Below are 18,672 nucleotides of genomic sequence, written 5' to 3'. Positions count from 1 at the left end.
TGATGATGATGATGATGGTGGTGGTGGTGGTGGTGGTTTTCAAGTAATTTTCAACAGACATGTTTGGTGGGTGATTTAAGTGTGTCTTGCTACTGGATTTTTCAACTCCATCACTTCATGAGGAGTAGTTTTCTAGGACAGTATGTTCCACAAATGTGAACAGATGTCTTTCCCATGACCTTAACCCTGTCAAATAGTGCTGTTTTATGTACTTTCCAGATACTTCTGAGAGCCTCAGAACTTCAGATACATGGAGTTTTAAAAACCTAATGATTTTTCAGAGATTCTAGAGTAATATCTTCAGTGGTTTGAGTTTGCTGTTTTAAGTTGGGCATTTTTCATAGAAAAGCAAACTATGACCCTGCCAATTACCCAACTCCATTTATAAGATTTAGAGGTAGAAGGAATCTTAGAGATTACCCTGTAAAACCCCTCATATTAAAAAGGAGGAAACTAAGACCCAGAAAAGTAAAGGGGCTTGTTCAGATAGTAGGGGGCAAAGCTAACCTTTCAATCCAGGATTTCAGGACCCTCAAAGGTGAGAGAGATCTCAGGGGTTATCCAGTCCAAACAGAAATTAGGTAAATAAATGACTATACAGTGAGGGGAAATAAAACATATTCTGTTCTACTTTGGAATAGCTCTAAATTGCTAGAAAGTTTTTCTTTACATTAAGATAAAATCTTGAACAAGATTAAGAAGCTTTCCTTGTCCCAAACATGATATCTAGTTGTGTGGCTTTCTCTCCTGGTCCCTTGTCCCAAGCTAATCTAGGAGAGGAAATATTGATAAAATATTATAATTTGAAATTCACTATTAATGTTCGCACTCATTGCTACCACTCAATGAAATATTTCCTCTCTCTTGTTTTTCCCCCTCCACATCCAAAGGTCTTGATATGTGATCATATACTTTGAATAGATCATATAGTTTGAATAGCATGGAATTAATATGCAAAAGAAAATATAAAGTTTTTCATTCATACTCACTCCCTCTTGGATCCTCAGTGACAAAAGAAAAAGTTCCTGAGCATGCACAGTCATAGCTCATAAAGAAGAATGAAGAGAGAAGCAGTCACTCCCTCTTCTCAGGCTCATCAATTAAAATTAATAACAATAAACAAACAGGGAAGATGAAGCTTCTTCCTGGCTCACCAAAGTCTGGTTGAGATCAGCAGTAACAGCACTTCTTGGTACACATCGAACAAAGAACATCTCCACAAAGCCTAAAATGGTCCCAAATTTTCCAGTATCTCCAATTGTGTCCTCCGCTAGGCAATTGCTGCTTTTCTCTCAATTTCTGGGATTGGAAGGAAAGAAAAAAGCATTTATTAATCACTTACTATATGCCAGAAGCCTCAGGAAATTCAAATAGAAAAAAAAAAGAAAATGCAAATTGCATTCCTTTAATCCAACCTACCTCCAAATGATCATCAGGACTCTATGGAGTAGGGAGGAGCCAACCTATTCCCATAGCACAAAATCTTCTCTGCCAGTCTCCCTAATGAATCAAAATAAAGATTAACCTTGATGGGGGAGGGGGGAAAGACAGAGACAGAGGGAGAGAGACAGAGACAGACAGACAGTCAGACAGAAAGAGAAAGAGAGAGAGAGAAAGAGAGAGGGACAGACAGATACACACAGAGAGAAGACACACAGAAAAAGACAGAGACTGGCAGAGAGAGAGAGACAGACAGACAGACAGAGAGACAGAGACAGACAGAGAAGCAGAAGAAGCAGAAGCAGAAGAAGAAGAAGAAGAGGAAGCAGAAGAAGGAGAAGAAGAAGAAGAAGAAGAAGAAGAAGAAAAGGGGGAGGAGAGGAGGGGGAGAGGAGACAAGACAAGACAAGACAAAGGAAGATCCTCCTCACAGGCTAAAAAGTACAATGAAATCAATGTAGTCACAAAGCAAATTTTATTGGTACACTGATGTTCAATGTGCAGTTTTTAACAAAACATTTCTTTTTTTTCCAAATTGGAAGAAAAAGGTTTATTTCAGCATCTCAAAACTTAGAGTTAGGAAGAACATACTGAATGAAGCTCAGAAGGTGTCAGAAAAATGAGTTTATTTCATATAACTTTTTTTCATCCATTCTTTTATATGAGTCACACAGTATTTACATCACTGGACCAATATTGTGATCTTCAGCTCAGTAGGAATAGTCCAAGTTTATTAGCCTCCCCAAAAAATCTGCACTTGTTGAAAGTGAAGGAAAAATATTTTTAAACTAAAGGGTTGTCTGTTTTTTCAGACATTTCAAGTATCAATAACCTATTGGTCTTGGATACTGATTAGAAAAGTAAAGAGGACAGATTATAATAAGATAAATTGTTTTGTTCACAATTCTCAAAGAGGACAAATAATACCAAGAGGGTGATGTCTTGACTTGAGCATGAACTGGATTTATGTGAGGAAGAGGACAAAATCTTCAAGGAGAAAATAAAGGATCTACCTGCTTTTGATGAGCTCAAGTCTTTTGACCCAGACAAAGTACATTCCAGGATAAGCAGTCCCTTCTCTTCTAACTCATATGGTCATCGAGATCATTCTAGTATCTAACCTAATCAAGAGAAAGTATGATATAGTATAATAAAAACTGGAATTGAAATCAGAGAACTTTGGTTGGAAAACATGAGCAATCTATATCCAGACAAGGAAAGAAAACCCCCAGAATCTGAATGAACACTAAGTTCGCTTTTTCAAAATTTCTTATGTTTTTCCTTCCTATCCTATGGTTTTTTTCCCCTTATTTCTAATTTCTCATATACAAAATGACTAATATATAAACATAGTAAACCCAAATGTACATGTACAACATTCACTAGACTGTTCACTGCTGAGGGGAGGGGGTAGGAGGGGAGGAAGTGGATGAATGTTAAAAAACTTTCATAACAAGGAATTGGAAAAAAATAAATGAAATATCAATTGAAAAATAAAAATTTATTCCCAAAAAAAGAAATAAAACCTGGGTAAGCTATCTAACCTCGTGGGTATCCCAGTATATCTATCTGTAAGAAGATGGTGCTGGACTAGATGACCTTAAAGGTCTCTCTTAGCTCTAACTTCAAGGATCCATGCCACCTAGACCTGCCTCCTATGGAAATGAGAAACAGTGGTTAATGACAATGTTTATGATATCTCATCTGAGGCTGCTATTAATTGATGTGTCTCTCTGCCCTAGGCAAAATTACCCTATTTCTGGGCAGTTAGGAGGTGCAATGGACAGAGTACTAACCCTGGAGTTGGGAGGACCTGAGTTCAAATTCAGCCTCAGACATTTAATACAAATTAGCTATGTGACCTTGGGCAAGTCATTTAACACCATTGTCTCAGAACACCCCTTCCCCAATTACCCTATTTCCAATGAATTTTCTTTATAGGACTCATTTTAGTGTATAGCTCTTTTTTTCCAAGTAATTTGCTATAGCTGCATTTTTAAAGCAAAAAAAATACATTATGCAAAACAGCAACATTTTTAGTCATGGTACTTATAGTTAAAGAATAGTGGCTGAATATAATTTAAATTAAAACAAAAAAAAAATCTTTACTTCTCATACTGGTCACAAAAAACTGTCCGATGGACAATCAGAAATTTGAGGGTGGGTGACAGAAATAGTATATAGAGACAGTTTCATGTACCTTTAAAAATTTAAAGTGCCATCCAATTGCTAGCCAAGTAGGAGGAAATGCATCTAGCAACAGATCACTACAGGAATAGTGGGATAGTTATGAAAAGGTAAGGACTCTCATTCAAATATTTCCCTTAAGTTTTATCAATCATTATTTATTCCTTCCTAAATTTGTCCTCTTTTCCCTAATCAGATCTTAATTGCCTCATCCCTGGACAATACCTTGTTCTTTATTTTTTTTTCAAATGGCTTGACTGTGAGGTTCAAGATTTTGATTGCCCTCCTCTGGACATCCCCCTAGCTTATCAATGTCAGTCCAAAAATGTGTTGCTCAGAACTGAACACAATACTCCCAATGTGGTCTGAACCAAGGCTGAGTATGATAGAACTATCATTTCCCTAGACATTATACTTCTTTTAATGGGGCGTTTGTTATTGTTCCTGTTGTTTAGTTGTAGGTTATATCTGATTCTTCACAACACTATAGAAAATCCATACCAGGCCCAACTATCCTTTCTCCTGAGGTCCATCCAAGCTCAAGTCCATTGCTTCCATAATACTATCTATTCATCTCATCCTCGGTCACCCCTTCTCTTTTTTGCTTTCAATCTTCCCAGTTTCAGGTTCTTTTCCAATAAGTTCTGTCTTCTCATTATGTGGCCAAAGTATTTAAGCTTCAGTTTCAGTATTTGACCTTCACAAATTGACCACAATTCAAAAGGAATAATTCTGTAGCTTTCCTTATAGCCCAGCTCTCACAATCATATATTAGGAGTGGAAAAGCCACAGCTTTGACTAAATGGACCTTTAACAGCAAGGTGATGTCTCTGCTTTTTAGTGTTCTCCAGATTTGCCATAACTTTCCTTCCAGGGAGAAAGAATAGTTCCCTGGGAAAAAAAAACAGAAAAAAAAGAATAATTCCCTGGTTGTTGTCACCATTTACAGTGACCTTTGAATCCAAGAATATAAAATATGAAACTGCTTCCATTTCTTCTTCTATTTGCCAGGAAGTAATGGGACCAGTTGCCATGATTTAGAGTTTTAGGTTTTTTTATGTTAAGATTCAAGCCAGTTTTCACATTTTCCCCTTTTACCCGCATTCTTAATTTTCTCTAATTTGTGTCATCAGAGTGATATCATCTGCATATCTGAGACTCTTGATCTATCTCCTAATAACTTTAATTCTAGCTTGGCATTTTTTTTTACATTATGTGATAAATTAAATAAATAAGGTGACAATAAACAGTCTTGTCATATAGTTTTTCCCAATCTCAAATCAATCATTTTGTCCATATTCAGTTCTATTGTTGCTTCTTGAACTACATACAGATTCTTCAAAAGACAATTCCTATCTTTTTGAGCACTTGCCACATTTTGTAGTGATTCACACAGTTAAAGGTAGTCATTGAAGCAGAAGTAGATTTTTTTTTTTCCTGGAACTCTCATGCCTTCTCCATAAACCAGAGAATGTTGGCAATTTGGTCTTTAGTTCCTCTGTCTCTTCAAAAACCAACTTCCTCTTCTGTTAATTCTCAGTTCACACAACACCAAAGCTTAACTTACAGAATCTTGGGCATAACCTTGTTGGCATGAAATAGGTGCAATTTTTTGATAGTTTGAACATTATTTGGCACATAAACTGATCTTTTCCAAGTAGTGATTATTGTGAGTGCAATATTTTAGCAGAGTCATCTTTTAGGATTTCAAACAGATATAGCCTTATTGTTAGCAATTCTTCCTAAGACCCACTTGACTTCATTCTCCAGGATATCTAGTTCTAGGTATATAATCATACCACTGATATTGCTGGTGATGTTAAAATCTTTCTTGTAGATTCTTGCCAATTCTTCTTAATCTTTTCTATTTCTATAAATTCTCTACTATTTTTTTGTCTTTTATCATGAAATATCCCCTTGATATCTCTAACTTTCTTGAAAAAACTGCTTCTCTTTCTCATTCTGGGATTTTCTTTTATTTCTTTGTATTGCTCATTTAAGAAAACTTCATCTCTCCTTAACTCTGGAATTCTGCATTCAGTTAGGTATATCTTTCTCTTTCTCTTCTTTACCTTTCTTTCTTTTCTCAGCTATATGGAAATTCTCATCAGACAGTCATGTTGGCTTCTTGTTATTTTTCTTTGCGGTGCTTTTTGTTGCTACCTCCAACCATAATTCTTCAGGAATAGATAAATCTATCCATCATTTCCACTTCATATTCATAAAGGATGTTTTTTTTTTTAGGTCATGCTTATATGGTTTACTGTTTTTTCTACTTTCTTCAATTTAAACCTGAATTTTGCAGTAAGAAGTTCATAATGTGAGCTGATCAGCTCCAGATCTTTTTTTTTAATTTTATTTATTTAAAGCTATGGGGTTAAGTGACTTGCCCAAGGCCACACATCTAGGCAATTATTCAGATCTTATATTAACTGCCTATATAGAGCTTCTTTACCTTTGGCTGCAAAATATATAATCAGGTCAATTTTGATATTGACCACTGTAGAGTGTCCTTTGGGATTTTTGGAAAAGCGTATTTACTATGAGCAGCAAGTTATCTTGACAAAACTCTATTAGTCTCTGCTCTGCTTCACTTTGTACTCCAAAGTCAAATTTGTTTGTTATTCCAATTATCTTTTGATTTTTCCACTTTAGTATTCTAATCCACTTTGATGAATATGACTTTTTTTGGAGTTGTTTCTAGAAGATGTTGTAGATCTTCATAGAACTGACCAACTTTGGACTCTTCAACATTCGCATTTGGAGTATAGACTTATATTACTGTGATGTTGCCATGGATTCAAAACTAGATACCATTCTGTCATTTTTGAGATTATTCCCCAGTCCTGCTTTCTAGGGGGCTGCTAGGTGGCACAATGGATAGCATACTGGTCTTAAAGTTGGGAGGATAGGAGTTCGAATCCACCTCAGACACTTGACACTTACTCGCTATGTGACCTTGGGCAAGTCACTTAACCTTAAATGCCTCTCACATCCAGGGCCATCTTCAATCATCCTGATCCATATCTGGCCACTGGACCCAGATGACTCTGGAGGACAAAGTAAGGCTGATGATTTAGCACAACTCCCCCTCACTCATATTCAAGTCATGTGCTTGTCACATATCACCTCCCTGACATCATGATCCTTTTCAAGAATGACAGACAAACATCATCAACTAAGACAAGGAAAGAACAAATGATAAAAGGCAAAAAGCAGAGGCCCTGTATAGCCCAGATGGGGAGATTAAGGTCTGAGATCTCTCTCCATACACAAAGATATATCTTTCCTCAATTGCAATCAGGGAGGAAAAGAGGAAGGGAAGAAAGGAAAGAAGGGAGAGAAGGAAGGGAAAAGAAGGAGGAAGGGAGGAGGAAAAGAGAAAGGGAGTAAAGGAAGGAGGAAGAGTGAAAAGAAGGAGCGAGGGAGAAAGGAAAGAAGGGAAGGAGAGGAAGGAAGGAAGGAAGGGAGGGAGGGAAGAAGGAAGGGAGGAGGGGAGGGAGGGAAGAAGGAAGGGAGGAGGGAAGGGAGGAGGGGAGGGAGGAATGAATGGAAGGAGAGAGGAAAGAAAAAGGAAGAAAGGAAAAGGAAAAAGAGGAGAAGTGGAAGGAGGAAAAGAGGAAGGGGAAAGGAAGGAGGGAGGAAGAAAGGTAGGAAAAGAGAAAAAAGGAAAGAAAGAAGGAAGGAAGGAAGTAATGGAGGGAGGGAGGGAGGCAGGGAGGGAGGAAGGGAAGAAGAAGAAAGGATAGTGTATTTCCCAGCTGGCCAGTGGTAAAGCAGCTCCAACTACTCATACAGGTTGTAGTTTTTCCTTCATTTTCAATGGGCCATGACAACATGGAGATGATGTCATAATATGTAAGTGAATTATATGTAAGGGAGGGCTGTGTATGATTTCATAGGACTTTTGAACAATGAACTTTGCAGTGTTCATATGTACAAGATGCTGTAAAGGATGAGAATCAACATAGTGAGTGGAAACACGACTGATTTTCAAGTCAACAGACCTAAATTCAAATCCTGCCCTAAAATTTACTCCATGGGTATCATTAACAAGTTAAATCTCTGTGTCTCAATTTCCTCATCTGCAAAATGAAGTTGTTGGACTAGATGACCTCTGAAGTCCCTCTAAACTCTCAACTTGTGTTTCTGGAATTAAACTATAGAGTAACTAATTGTGCTCAAAAATTCCATGAAGTAAGAAACTCCAAATTCAACATATACTTTAAGAGTCAATAGTTTGGGGGCAGCTAGGTGGTGCAGTGGACCAACCCTGGAGTCAGGAGGACCTGAGTTCAAATTTGACCTCCATCACTTAATAATTATCTGTGTGACTCCAGGCAAGTCACTTAACCCCAATGCCTTACAAAAACCAAAAATAAAAAAAAGAGTCAACAATTTTTATGCCAACGTGGTAATATAGGAACACAGTGGAAAATAAGTGGAAAACATTGAACTGAAGTTGTAAAATTGGGGGTAATAATTCTTGTAGCATCCAGCTTACTAGGGCATCTTTTTTAAACCACAAAACACTTTAAATATGAGAGGCCAAAAGTAAGTAATTTTTTATGGAAGGCTGATCAAACTAGCAATTTCTTGATAATAGAAGATTAAGAAATTTAATACAACTAGATTTTTTAAAATATTAGTTTGCCATGGAATAAATGGAAAGAAATGAGATTATACTGTATTTGGATATTACTTGTAGATCCTCATAAACTATTCCTGCAGAAAATCCTATCTCTCTGTGGGTAGACATGCATACATTAAATTCCTGAAGCCCCATGAATGATGTATGAAAGAAATGTAAACCACACCAACAGTTCTTCAGGCAGCTTCTCAGAGAGCCAAAGTGTAAAGCTAGAATAAACAAACCAGGTGGGATTTTCTGACTTCCCATATCATGCCTCCTTTTGTTAAAAACCAAAATAAAAATGCCCCTGAAAATATGGTCTTGGAATTCTGTTTATGATGGTGGTATGAAAGGAAGTCCATTTTTTCTTCAGATACTCTAACAATGCTTAAAAGGCACCAGAACAAATAATGATCAAGAAATATAAAACAAAACATGACTAAATCCTTTCATCCATCCCAGAACTATATAAAAAGATGGGCATCCCACAAGTAAAGGCAGCATGAGCTCAGGTGAAGGGACTAAAAATCAACACAGACCTCTAGACTGGAGACATCTGAAACAGGTATGGGACAGAGACACTTGGCCAAAGAAAGTAGACCACAGAGCTTCAGCTAGAGGCACTGAAACTAGTTAGTATATAGCAGGGTGGTAACAATGTCAGAAACCCAGGAAAATGATTCCAGTAGCAATCAGGGTCTTACCACATCGTCAAAGATTGTGAAGAGGAAGGAGAAACCTGACCCTTGCACAAAAACCCAAATCAAGACTTGAAGTTGGAGATTTAAGTAAACAGGAGAAAATATTAATCTCCATGAAGGATATAAGGGTTCAAAAAATGCCCAACAGGTAAACCCAGAAAAGAGAGTGCCCTACTACATCTACAAGCAGAGCCCTAGAGGGAAAAGAATGGCTTTGCCATAATGATGACTAGAAATAGTAGTAGAAGAAATGAAACAAGAGATTACAAACTGGAATTTGAAATGATATGAGTTCCTGAGAAAAGAAAGGGAAAAAGAAAAAACATATAAAGCAAAAGGTGAAAAAAATTTATTTAAAATAATGAACTCCCTGAAAACTACAAAAACTCTCATGACTTTATGGGACAATAAGAAATTTCAGGACAAAATCAAAAGACTGAAAAATAGGAGAAAATGTGAGGAATTTCATTCTAAAACAGCTGACCTGAAAAACAGGTCAAGTGGAGATTCATTGGATTCTCTGAAAACAAAGACCATTAGCAAAACTATCTGTGGAAACTATATTTCAAGAAATCATAAATTAAAAATATACAGATTTATAAGAACCAAAGGACAAAGTAAAATAGAATCTGCCAGTCATCTCCTAAAACTTCAAAATGTAAGTTCAAAGGAAGATCAAAATTCAGAGCTTCTAAGAAAAAAACAAAAAGTACTGAAATCATAGAAAAAGAAAAATCCAAGTACCATGGAACCACAAGCAGGATCACACAAGATTTAGCAGAAACTACCAAAAAGAAGAGAAAAATCTTAGAATATAAAGTTACAAAAGAGAAAGATTTTCAAATAAGAATAATTACCACTCATGATTTAGTATAGGGAGGAAATGGACCTTTAATGGAATAGAGGATTTTTAAACATTATTGATGAAAAGATCAGAGTTGAGTAGAAAGTCTGAATTGCAAATAGAGGAATCAAGAGAAACATTAAAAAAAGTAAATACATATGAATATTTAAAAGGGAACAAACAATGATGAAGTACTTATATTCTAATAAGAAAGAAGAGACAAAAGCCTAAGATTTTTCAAAGATCACAGAGTTAAGATAAAGAAGAGAAATAGGGGATGAATTTGTTTTGATGGTATTAGAAGAGGAAAGAAATTGGAAGGAAAACTAGGGAAGAAATGAGACGAAAAGGGGGTAGAATTCAAGAAGAATATACAGAAGGAGAGAGGAGTAAACATCATATGAACTTCTCTCATCTTAAATGAATAAAAAAGAGAACGTTTTTGAACACATACATATACACACATAGTATAGTCTACCAAGTACTACACATCTTAGATGTATACTTATACTAATCACTTTATAAATATTATCTCATTTATTCCTCAAAACAATCCTCAGAGACAGGAATTGCTATTATCTACATTTTACAGATGTGGAAACTGTGGCAAACAGAGATACATGTGGCACAAGGGTAACCCACAGCTCCCAAAAGCCTTTTTACTGGTCACAAAAATACTCCCCTTAGGCAAAGTGTAGTTTTTCTGTTGGACTTCTTGTAGAACCTTGAATCTGCCTTTTCATATTACATAAATTTTGTCTCTACCTCCCTCTGCAAAAACTGTCATCAGTTGATCTGGCAAACTGTTAGTATGCTGACAGCAAGTTTAAAATCCTCCATAATTCTCAAAGCTCACAAAATACCCCTCTAGCCAAGGTTGAGAGCTAGAGGAGAATGAAACTGAGGTCAGAGCTCATCTCTTCCCCCCCAAAATAAGGAAGGCTCCCACCTTCACAGATTCAAAATTATCTTAAGGATTTTATACAAATCCATAAGGCATGAACAAATTTCTTAACTAATCTGAATACACTTCTTATGTGATATCATCTCATTCATCTAATGCTTTTCAAGAACTAAGTTAATTAAGATTGTTTCACATTTGTTTTAAACTCTATAAGTGATAAATATCCAGATGCTGTTCACACCTAGTTCACACCTCTGTTTGCTCTCACCTACCAAAGGTATAGACTATAGTATCTTGTCACTTTAAGTAGAGTAATAGGATTTGATAGCTTGACTCAGTCAACTTCATCTTTATGAAATGCTAAATATTACTAGGAGATTTTGGGGGGGGGGTGGGGAAGAAGTTAATAAAATAATTAATCTTTAATAATCTGACTTAAAAAGAGAAGAAAACCAAATTATTAACATTAATAATGAAAAAGGAAATTTCACAACTGAAGAGTAAATAAAATAACTAGACACTATTTTGTCCAATTATATGCCAACAAAATTAATAGCTTAAGTGAAAATCAGGGCCATTTACAAAAATGTAAAATTCTCAGATTAACAGCAAAGTAGACAATTTATATTCTAATCTCATAAAAAGGAAATTAAACAAACTATAAATGAATTGCCAGAGGAAAATCATCCCAGGATCAAATGTATTTATAAGTAAATTTTATCAAACATTCAAAGAACAGTTAATTCTAATATTACATAAACTGTTTAGAAAAATAAAAGGTAGCATTATACCAAAGTCCTTTCTTGATACAAGTATGGTCTTGAAACCTAAACTAGAAAGAGATAAAAAAAGAGAAAGAAAACTATAGGTCAACATTCCCAATGAATATGACAAAAATTTAACAAAGAAACTACAGAAATATATTAAAAGCAACATATACACCATGACCATGTTAAACCAGAAATGAAAAGATGATTTGATATTAAGAAATCAAGGCTTTAAGGGTCTTAACTATATATTAAGCACTTTGCTAAGTCAAAAGAAAAACAGTCCTTATTCTCCTTTACATTCAAATGGAAGAAGAAACACACATAAAAGGGATCCAAATGCCTTCTGAGACAAATCCCACTAGGGGAAATGATGATGAAGTTCCAAGACTCAGAATTAAGAAGGGAATGAAGCAGGGCTGACCCTGGCCCAACTCCATAATGGAGACCATGGGAGAAACCCAGCAAGAGAAGGATTGCAATGAGACAAAGCAATATGTTCAAGGCGAGAAGGACACAGGCTCTGGAGGAATTTCAGGTAAGAGGGCAGGAGGTATGGTGGTGAATTCATGAGAATCAAAAGATAAGAAAGGAGGGGAATAATTTTCAGTGTTAGGAAAATTATAAACATAATAGACAATATTAATAATAAGGGATAGGTATTATTAAAAACAAAGCTAGTAGTTTCTATAATCTAACCCCGCCCCCGGGAGATAGGTGTTATTATTATCACTCTTTTACAAATGAGGAAATTGAGGCAGAAGTGACTAGCCCAGGATTTAGAAAAGGCAAGGAAGAAAAAAAAACACATTTTCATTTACAAAAAGATTAGCATACCCCAGATATTCATCTAGAAAATTAATTAAAATAAATTCAGCAAAATAATAATAATGATAATAGCTGGCATTACATAGTCCTTTAAGATATTTTGCTAAAAATTTTACAGAATTATCTCATTGTCACAACAACCTTAAGAGGCAGATGCTACTGTTATTTCCATTTTACAAATGGAAGAAATAAATTGCAGAGTCACACAGTCAACAAATGTCTTAAGGCCAGGTTTGAATTTAGCCCTTCTTGACTCCAACCATTGCTCCACCTAGCTGTAGGATATAGCCATACAGACCATAAACCTTTCTGTATTTTACTGACAAAACTTAGCAAGAAGAGGTAAAAAGGTAATTTTCATTCAGAATAACTATAGACTATACAAACTATCTAGAAATCTACTTAAGAAGAAACACATAGTGATTATATAAAAATACTATTATTCAATCATATCCCACTCTTCATGAACCTTCTTGGGATTTCCTTGGCAAAGATAGGAGATTGGTTTGTCATTTCATTCTCCAGCTCATTTTGCAGATGAGGAACTAAGGCAAACAGGCTTAAGTAACATCACACAGCTAGTCAGTAACTGAGGTCAAATTTGAACTCAGGTCTTCCTGACTCTGAACCCAGAGGTCTATGCAATATGGCAAACTAGAGGCCTTAAGAAAATATAAAGGCAACTGTAAACCATTCTTCATGGAAATACAGACCTAAATAATTTGAGGGATATTTGGCCATGCCCATATAATAAATTGACACTATGACCAAATTTAATATACTTACTCAGTTCAATAGTAGGACAATATTTGCAACCAAATGATCATAAGAAAATATTTATAAAGTGTTTATACAGTACCTAGCACATAGTAGGAACTATGTGAATGTTTATTCCCTTCCTCTTTTCCCTTCCTCCATTAAGAATCAAACTACCAAAAAGGTACTTTATAGAGACAGGAAAAAAATAACAATTTACCTGGAGGGGAAAAATGATCAAAAATCTCAAAGAAAATTAGTTAAAAGGTAGAAAGAAAATTAATTTAGCAGTTTTAGGCTTCAAATTATATTATCAAATAATAATCAGCAAAACCAGGTGGAAGTAGTTTAAACAGAAAATTCTATCAGTGAGATGAAGAGGAAAGGAAAAGAGAGGGAATAAACATTTATACAGTCCCTATTTAAACTGGAAACTGGAAACAAACAGACATAAAGATGAGATAACCATTGGATTTAATAAATCCAAAGACCTCAACCAGCAAGAATAAAGAGGTACTATTTGACAACAATTACTAGGAACAGACAGATAAAAATTAGAGGAAAGGAAGGGAAGGGAAAGAAAACAGGAGAAGGGAAAGGAAAGGAAGGGAACATAGTCTCCAAAGCATTAAATTCACAGGGATGGAAGAATGAGTGTTCATCCCTAAGCCTGAATTGGCTCATTTGAGCATCCTAATCCCCTCATCAGTTTGAGGGAAAGCTGATCGCCAGCTTCCTCACTCCAACCCCAGGTGCCCCCCCGCCCCTTTCCAGTAGTGGCTGCCATCCAGTCTCCTCTCTGACCAGCCAGCCCTATCTCTGATGGACATCAAGTGTCCACTTGATTAATAATGCTATCCAGCTCCCTATTAGAACCTGCCTATCTCTGTCTATCTTTAGCATCTTCGACTTCCTTATCCCACTTCATGGCTTTCATTTCTGAATACTTCTGCAGCTCTCACTTAAGGACCTGCCCATGCCATCCTGAGTCATATAAAGTTTGATTTACAAAAGATGGGAACTGCTTAGATCTGAAAAAAGTTAGCTTAGTTGTCTAGTAGCTTCCTATTTCCTATGGGTAAAATCCAAATTCCATTGCCTGGAATTTGAAGTCCTAAAGACTCTGGCCCCCATTTACCTGTCTAACTTTATCTTCTTTAATTCTTAGAGCCAGAACATAATCTTGGGCAGAGAGGTTTTGCCCAGGGATACTGACTTCTGGGACACTTGGGTGGGAAGATGCTTCTTCCCCAGTCATCTAAAGGCTTGATTCTTGAACTTGCAAAGCTCCTACCTGTCTACACTATGAGACCATTCTGTTCACTCTGCCATGCCTAGGATCTCGTCACTGTGGAAGCCCTCTCCTGGAGCACAGTCTCTGATATGTTTGGGACACTGATGGAGGAAACTTTCCTCTTAACCTGTTGCCTCCAATGAGGCTTGAAGCATCATGTAGAAATCTTCTTTTTCTGCTCTTTGTACATGAAAATATTTGTTTATTGGTGTTTGGCAAGTTCAGTATAACAAAATACCTAATGTTTTTTAAAGGAAAGAAAGGAGGATGGGAAATGGAAAGGAATAGAAGGGAGAAGGGATAGGAGCAGAGGAAAAGGAAAGGAAAGGACTGGAGGGGAGGGAAAGGAAAAGAAAGGGAAAGAATGCAGAAGGAAGGGAGAGGAGAGGAGAGGAAGGAAAAGAAAGAGAAGGGAAAGGCAAAGGGTGCTTCTGCCTCTGCTTGCCTCCAATTTATACTATTTTCTGCATCACCCCTACACACATACACAGAAGCTGATCTAGATGGCTTCTGATTTTCCTTCCAATTCTGAGAACCAATGCAGTTTTGTTATGTGAAAGTATACTAAGTATTGGGGGGGGGGAGCAAAAACAAAAACCATTCACAATCCTTGCATTGAAGGACTTGGCTTCTTCCTGGGGTACTGAACACCAACCTAGTTATTCCATTCAGTGCCCCTCAAGTAAGTCTTGTACTTTTCTCCTTCTGCATATTTTTCATAATATTTACTTTATGCAGAGTTACCTGCTCTTCTAGGCTCAACTGCTAACTCTCTCAGGAAGCTTTCCCTGATTACCCCCAGCTGGATGTCATCTCATCCTCCTTTGAATATCCTTTGAATAACTATTACAGATAGATAGATAGATAGATAGATAGATAATAGATTATGGATATAGCACATGCATATATTTATAAGTTTTATATGTAAAAAACTTATAAACACATATACATATATCATAATTATAAAATAACATATAAATATGAAAATATTATAATATACATATATATGAATCACTCCTAAAACCATAGATTTTAGAATTCAGAAGGACAATGGAGATCACTTCTCTTTCCCTCTCAACTGAAAGAAAAGAAAAGGAGAAAGTATGACAGAGAAGATAGATCACTGAAATTGGAATCAAGAAGACTCGGATTCAAGAACTTAGCTGTGTGACCCTGAACAAGTCACTTAGCCTTGTTCCTTGTTCTCTCATCTATACAATAAGAAGGTTCATCTTAAAGGACTCTAAGACCCCTTCTAACTCTAAATCTATGATCTTAACTGAGACCTGCCCAAAGTTACCAGTTAGCAAATAAGAGAATCAGGACCACAATGGCTCTTCAGTTGTAAATTTACCATTTACTGACATTGACTATTAATTACCCAAACATAATGATAGTCCAGGAAACTGGAAAACAAGTTAAGTTCATCAAGTTCAGTTCAAGAAGCTGGTCTTATTTGTATTTGAAATATCACCAGTGTATAGGAAGTAATTGTAACTTAATAAATGTCTGTTATCAATTCAGAATTAAGTAGAATTAATAAACCAGGGGACCTAACTTCCAAATCCAGGTCCTGCCATATATTCGTGGCATAACTCTAAGCAACTCACCTTCCAGACTTTAGTTTCTTCATCTGTAAAAGGAGAGCTTAGAGTAACTGACCTCTGAATTTCCTTCTACCTCTAAATCAACTATCTTATTAACTCTTTAAGACTCAATTTCTTTGTATGTAAAATGAGAATAATAATGCTCTTATTCTCTGCCTCTCAAAAATATATGAAAGCATTTTGTATATTTCAGAGCATTGGAAGAACCCTCCTCTACTCCACAAACACTCATTATCTTGTACCCAAGATTCATCAAGTTCTATTGCTTCTCATAGATGGTCTAATCTAATCATCCACGTAAACATTCTTTCAGTATTGCAAGGAACCAGCATCATCAACAACCACTTATTAATTTTAATTGCCCCACCAAGTGTAGGCTCTGGGGACACAAACACAGAAATGAGACAACTTTCTGCTCTCTAAGGGACTTACATTCTAATGCATAAATATATGCACATCATAAATAAAATAAATATGTGGTAATTTGTAGAGGGACCCAAAAGGTGCTTGAGAAAATGGTACTTGAGCTGGGAAGCATTAGGTTTTACAAGATAATTAGACAAGATATTAGGGTAAGCAATGACATTATGCCAATCACATTTTATAATGATAATGTCTGTCCTTCATTCTTGAAGAAGACCATGACATTAGGGAGGTATGCCATAACAAGCATGTGAATAGGATTTGAGTGGGGGGTGCTGATCACATTTTACAAGGGAAAAATGAGAGAAAGAGGAAGAGAAAAGGGAGAGAGAGAGAGAGAGAGAGAGAGAGAGGCAGGAAAAGATGAGCGAAGAAGGGAGGAAGAGGTAGGGAGAGAAGGAGGTAAGGGAAGAGAGTGGGAAAGAAAAAGGAGACCATGGAAGGAGAAAAAGTCAGAGAGGAAGAGAGGTGGGGGACAGGGAAGGAAAGAGAAAGGAGATGACTGGGGAAAAGAAAAAGAAAGAGAGAAAGAAGAAGGGGAAGAGAGGAAGAAGAAAGAAACAGGATGGGAGGGAGAAAAAGAGAGAGATGGAGAGGAAGGGAATGGGAGATAATAATTGTAAATGTAAAAAGCCAGGAGAGCTTAGGGAAGCAGAATTATTCATCAAGTGATAATAGGTAAACTACTTACCAGGAAGCAAGGACTGATGGATGCCCTGAAAACAAAGTCAATGGAAGATGGTTTCTGTACCAGCTAGTGGCCCTTCTAAAAGGACCAGAGCTCTGGGTAGGGAGAGTCACTTCTCTGGTCCAATCATTTCCAGTTATTCCCTCCTTTCAAATCTAAGCAGATTCAATTCAGGCCAGGATATTGTTGCTATACCTCAGTCCACTTCAGTGGTCTTGGGCTTTAGAGGTTTTTACAAAAGAGTCAAACAGGTCAGTGATGCTGAAAGCAATGTCTTGATTACAGGCATATTGTCATGCCCACCTTGAGAGATACCAGTCCTGTCTTGAGATACCTAGAGGCAGAGAGAGATTGCAGAGTGGGGGCAAGAGCAGGAGAGGGCTAAGGTGTCTGCCAGGTCCCAGTCCCAAAGGGAGAAGGCAGGGTTCACTGAACTGGGGTGGGGGTGGGGATTAGCAGTGGTCCTAGTATGGCCACCCTCAGACTTGACAGACCCAGGTCACAGCAAATCCGTCTCTTTGCAACACCTGGGGTCAACACCTGGCTCCTTGTTTTATCCCTTGACCTCTCTCAGACTCATTATGCTCCTCTGTAAAATGAGGGGGCTAGATTCAGTGTCCTCAGAGGTCTCTTCTAGCTCTAAATCTATGATTCCATTAGAGCATAAGCTCCATGAGGTCAGGGTGATTTTACTTTTATCTGGGACTCCACTGGGACAGTGCCTTTCACAGAAGCTAGCCCTTAATAAAGGTAGATCGATGACCTGGATATTTCATCACCTATACACCAACACAGCTTATTGACAGAAGTGAGTTCCATAGGCTTTATAGGGAGGGGGTGAGCTCTCATTGGTTCCACCTTTCTGATGCCACTGGCAGAGAGACCTCAGAGATTGTTCCTCCCCCTCCCCCCATTCTAGAATGTGGAACATGAAAGTTTCCAGCAAGGAAGTTTCTGGGCATAGAAGATTCCAGAATAGAAAGAAGTTTTAAACATGGGAAGAGACATAGACTTAAAGCAGAGATGACCTAGGGACCTCAAGGAAAATGAGAAAGACAGAGACATAGAGACTTGGAGATGCAGGGGCATTCTTTAACTGCTTGCAATAAATTCGATCAAATTCAATTTTATTCAATAGGAATTTATTGAGTCTATAATGAGCTTGGCATTATTCTTGCTAAAAAGCACTCTGGAGCCTCCAATACCAGACCCAGAATTCCTTCTACCACACCCCTTTCAAGGGCTGAAAAACTAAATACAACCTGAAAGGTTTGGTGTCCCCTTAGTCATTTGCCCTGATAACAGTAAGATAATTTCTGGGTCGGTTGCCTGTAAATAAGCCTCAGATCCTCTTGAGCACCAGTTGCTTGAACCACCTCCTTGTATCTCCTCCACCAGCTGTCTCCCTTAGTCACTGCCTAGCCTCCTGGTCCAACCTGGCAATAGCTCTAATTTGCCATACCACAGAGACAGTTCTGAGGATAGGGCAGCATCTGTTATTGTTAGATAAAGCTCTAGCATTTGAACATTATTTCCAGAACATCTGGAATTCTCAATGGATTTTGCAGGAAATTCAGAGGCTTCTGGGTAGCATATGTAA

The 18,672-nt window shown here is 37.1% G+C and overlaps 1 long non-coding RNA gene across 6 annotated transcripts in view; it reads right to left on the bottom strand.

Moving 5' to 3' along the window:
- The window catches only part of LOC141518413 (uncharacterized), a 149,972-nt gene that overhangs the window by 72,042 nt on the left and 59,258 nt on the right, over positions 1 to 18,672 (bottom strand). For 5 of the 6 annotated variants that reach the window (XR_012477185.1, XR_012477184.1, XR_012477187.1 and 2 more), the window contains exons 4-6: positions 17,076 to 17,406; positions 1,420 to 1,500; positions 1,155 to 1,299 (exon numbers count right to left, since the gene is read on the bottom strand). This is a non-coding gene — a long non-coding RNA (uncharacterized LOC141518413). The remainder of the gene's footprint in view (positions 1 to 1,154; positions 1,300 to 1,419; positions 1,501 to 17,075; positions 17,407 to 18,672) is intronic. The other variant, XR_012477186.1, reaches the window with a different exon arrangement.

Source organism: Macrotis lagotis, chromosome 3 (genome assembly GCF_037893015.1).
Source record: "Macrotis lagotis isolate mMagLag1 chromosome 3, bilby.v1.9.chrom.fasta, whole genome shotgun sequence".
In the NCBI taxonomy this organism is placed as follows: domain Eukaryota; kingdom Metazoa; phylum Chordata; class Mammalia; order Peramelemorphia; family Peramelidae; genus Macrotis; species Macrotis lagotis.
Note: the sequence above shows the minus strand (reverse complement) of the source record. Positions and strands in the feature narration are given on the sequence as shown.